At 40.7% G+C, this 4,536-nt stretch overlaps 1 protein-coding gene across 5 annotated transcripts in view; it reads right to left on the bottom strand.

The window, feature by feature from the left end:
* The window catches only part of EIF2A (eukaryotic translation initiation factor 2A), a 62,494-nt gene that overhangs the window by 8,178 nt on the left and 49,780 nt on the right, over positions 1–4,536 (bottom strand). The window lies entirely within an intron of this gene.

Genomic DNA, 4,536 nt, shown 5'->3' with positions numbered 1-4,536 from the left:
CTGTAATCACAGAACCCAGCTCTCAAATCCCCCGGCGCCAGGAATCCCGCGGATCGCCTTTCTCCAGTCAGGGGCTGTGCCTGTTGAAAGGGTGAGGACTACGCCCTCCACCTTGCCCCAGGGTAAGGGCTACGCCCTGCACCCTGCCCCAGGGTAAGGGCTATTCCCTCCATCTTACCTTGGCCATGTGCTCAGCAAGGTTTCTTCCCGGAAGCCAAGCCGCTGCTGGCCACACCCAGGATTTCTCTGGACTGGCCAATGATAGTCAAGGGAAGTACACGCCATCACTATGTAATGAGACACCGAGTCGCGCCTGGCCAATCGGCAGGGCCCACAGTCCTTTCTCCTCCCCTTACCCCAACCCCCTATAAAACCTCTCTCCACACAGAGTTTTCTCTCTCTCTGTCACCTGCTGCTGTGCCAGTAAGGGGGGGCAGGGGAGCCAAACCTAGGTTTGAAATAAATGACTCCTTGCTTTTGCATTGAAAAAAAAAGAAGAAGTGTGGTTTTGAACTCTATATCCAGTAGTTTGCTTTCCTCCATTTATGTCATTTCTGTCCTTTTTCTTTGTCTCCACATTTTTTATGCTTCCCTGTTTGGATAAAGTGGTTTTCTGTGCTAAGTGTCTTCCAGGGCCCAGTGTTTCAGCCTCCCCAATTACCTGAGGACACTCTTGGTGCACCCCCTTGTGGTCTTTGTGCACAGTCTTGTAGTTAAGCCTTGATTGTTGTAGGTATCACTGGGAGGGATTGACCTCCAGGCCAATTGGCTATGAGAATCAGCCATGTCTACAATGGGAGAACTTCTGTGCTGGAGACACCCCTCTGGGGCAAGACTTGCTTTAGTGGGGCTTTGGTGCTGAGTCTGCCCCCAAGGGGGTCCTTTATGGTTCCACGGAGCTGCAAACTGGATGGTCCCACTCTGACCTCTGGATACACTGGCTCCTGGATCTCTAAGGAGGTGCTAATCTAGCCTCTGCCTTAGGCTATCCAGCAAAAGCCTCCCTGCAGGGCTTGGGCGGGCCGGGGCGGGATCGCCCGGAGCTGGAGCTCAGAGCCTGAGACTCCCTCCTGATTGAAAAGACAACTGCACCCTCAGCCACCAGCCCGCTCCATGTGTGCCTCTCTACCTTAGTATTTTACTTCCGCACTGCGCCTCCTCTGAATCCCGGTATGTTTTTCTCTTTCCTTCTAGTTGTAGAACTTCCACTCAGCCAGCCTTCCTGTGGTTCTGGATGATGTCCGTTCTGTCTTTTAGTTGTATTTTTGAAGTGGTTGTTCGAGGCAGCAAACTCCGGTGTTTACCTATGCCGCCATCTTGGTTTCTCCAACTTCTACTTCTTTATAGAGTTCCCAGTTGAATACACAGAACCCCAAGAATCCAAAACCTCTTATTTAGAGTTCCCAAAGCGTCTGGTCAACATGGAACAAGTGTCACTCCTAGATTTCCAAATCTAAAAATGTGTGCCTGAGAGTTTTTAGAGTACAAAATCATGTTTAGAAAGTCATTTTATTTGAACTTTTTTTATACACTCCAATGCAGCAAACATTAATTCCTTACCTTCTATAGAAAACGTATTACTGAGCACTTTAACAAAGTATTTAGAAATAAACTAGTTTCTACTCTTAAGGAGAAGAGTGAATAAAAGGAGAAGAGAAATATTTTGTTATCAAAATTCACTTTTGATACCAGGTTAAAAAATTTTAAATTTAGTTATTTGTAATATAAGAAGTAACATTAATGTTAAAAATATGAAAGACTATTAAAGTTAAGCAAAATATAAAATTTAAATTTCTACCATACTTTAAATGCCAAGAATAAATTAAAACATCTGCATTATAATACTTAAATTCTGGTCATTCTCTGGAAAGGTTATGTAAAACTAAGTTTTTAGTTTCAATTCTTTTTGGTACAGTTGGTAAACTTATAAAATCATCACCAATTTATAAAAGTACTTGGTTAGATTATATACATCTGACTCCTTTATCTTTGGTTAGTATATTCGGAGCCAGGCTGAGAAGGTGTGGTCACTGTGACACCGTCATGGACCACTTACTTTGTTTAATCACACAGTCATAGCTTTTGCTAACTCCAGCCAGTCATCTCAAAAATGCATACTGAAAGGATTATCTTGCAAGTAGAAAACCTTTGCCATCACTGGGAAGACACACAAAGAGCAACTCTATAAATTATGGTATTATCTTTGGTATGTAACAGGTGTGGATGACAGCATGTTGTATGGGTGGGGTTAGTTTTCGTAGTTATTATATTTTACATTAATGGCACTGCTTGTTTTTTTCAAAACATCCACACGGGCTCTCTTTAAGAAAATGTAAATATTTTAAAATAATTTATTTTTATAAATAAGAGATACTGATTAAATGACCCCCAACACAAATTTTATCAGAAAAACACACAAAATAAACAACTAACATTTTATTAGTGCAGTACAAATGATAGTCATATTGAAAATATCTGATAACAAGAATATCATTTATAAGATAGGATTCTAAGGTGGGTGGGTTTCAGAAGTCCCTTAAATCTCTATTAGAAAGAATCTTGCTCAGCTGCTATGGAAAGTAGTATGGAGGTTCTTCAAGAAATTAAAAATAGAGGTATCTTACAGCCCACTTTTGGGAATATATACCACTTTTGGGTATATATATCCAGAGGAAATAAAATCATTATCTCAAAGAGATACCTGTACTCCCATGTTCACTATTATGCACAATAGCCCAGGTTATAAAAAATAAGGTAAAAAAGGGAAATCCTTCCATTTGCATTAACAAGAATGAACTGGGGGCATTATGCTAAATTAAATAAGCCAGACAAAGATAAGATACTGCATGGTATCACTTTGTATGTAGAATCTAAAAAAAAAAGTTAAAATTCAAATTTAGTATGGTAGTTGCAAGGGGATAGGGTGTGGGAGAATGTCGAGGTTGATAAAAGAGTTGATAGAACTTTCAGTTATAAGATAGTGTCTAAGGAGCTAATGTAGAATATGGTGACTATAGTTGATAAAACAATACTGTAGCATTAAAATTTGCTGAAAGAGTAGAACTTAATGTTCTCACCCCCCAAAAAGATAAATGTGTAAGGTGATGGACGTGTAATTAACTTGTTGTGGGAACCCTTTCACCATGTACATATATATCAAATCATCACGTTGTACACTTTAAAAATGTTATTTGTCTATTATATTAGCTAGAAAAAAAGAAGGAAAGTTACCTACGAGTTATAAGAATAATGTAACTCATAACATTCAGGGCCATAATGATGAAAGGACAAGTCCTGCTTTACACAAGTTTAATATGTGGAGTAGAATATTTTACTCAGAATGACCTAAACCTGAGCTATTTAAAGATATTTCTGGATGAAATCTATTAACTACAAAAGAGCACACTGATTTTTTAAGTCTACATTTTAGGAGAATATGGTTGCAAATGCAATTCTACACCTAAAAACAGTTACTTGCCTACCAAAATACATACGCAACCTAGAACTGTCAAAAAAATTAAAGTATTATCAGCAAAATAGTATTGTTTGAATCTCAAATATGTAGTTACTATGACTTCACTAACCAGAGTCCCAACCCAGCAGGTGTGACTGTAAGCAATACAGGACTACAATTTGTCAACTATTACACTGGTGTGGCTTTGCAACTACAAAGTTGTATTAAAAATTACTTTATGTCCAGCTGGTGTGGCTCAGTGGTTGAGCGTTGACCTATGAACCAGGAGGTCATGGTTCGATTCCTGGTCAGAGCACATGCCTGGACTGTGGGCTCTATCTCCAGTGTGGGGCATGCAGAAGGCAGCCGATCAATGATTCTCTCTCATCATTGATGCCTCTATCTCTCCCTCTCCCTTCCTCTCTGAAATCAATGAAAATATATACTAAAAAATTTATTTTAGAACAATCCCATTGTTTGGATACTTCTGGTGTTTAGATATCCAACTGAATAATTTCCTATAGTAATATAATGCTGAGTGAAAAATTGGCTTTGTAGGCATGCACTTTTTGGTCTCTTAACAAACACATTTTCAATAAAGCAACTACACCACTTCACAAAGGTTTACCCACAGAAGTCTACAGCAAGTAACATCTATACTAATAAAAGAGAAACATGCAAATTAACCATCACTCTGCTACACCCAACAGCCAATCAGGACTATGCAAATTAACTTAACTAAGATGGCAGCAGCCATGGAGATGGAGCGAGCAGGAGGCTTGGGTTGTCCCTGGAGATGGAGGAAGCCAGGCTTCCCGCCTGCCCTGGCCTGCCCTGGGCTCCGCTCAAGGCTACAGTTTCAATTATAGAAGATAAATAAATCCCAGATACCTGCTTCCAGCCCGCCCTGGCCTCCGCTCAAGAAGGTGATGAAAAAAAAAGAAAAGAAAAAAAGGAGAGGCTGGGAGCTCAGGTTGCGGGGGGGCATGGCCAGCCTGAAAACAGCCATCAGCCCCTCACCCAGGCTAGCCAGGCACCCCAATGGGGACCCCCAGCCTGAAGAGGGGGGGACCAGCCTGAAA

This window comes from Myotis davidii, unplaced genomic scaffold, assembly GCF_000327345.1.
Source record: "Myotis davidii unplaced genomic scaffold, ASM32734v1 scaffold2149, whole genome shotgun sequence".
In the NCBI taxonomy this organism is placed as follows: domain Eukaryota; kingdom Metazoa; phylum Chordata; class Mammalia; order Chiroptera; family Vespertilionidae; genus Myotis; species Myotis davidii.
Note: the sequence above shows the minus strand (reverse complement) of the source record. Positions and strands in the feature narration are given on the sequence as shown.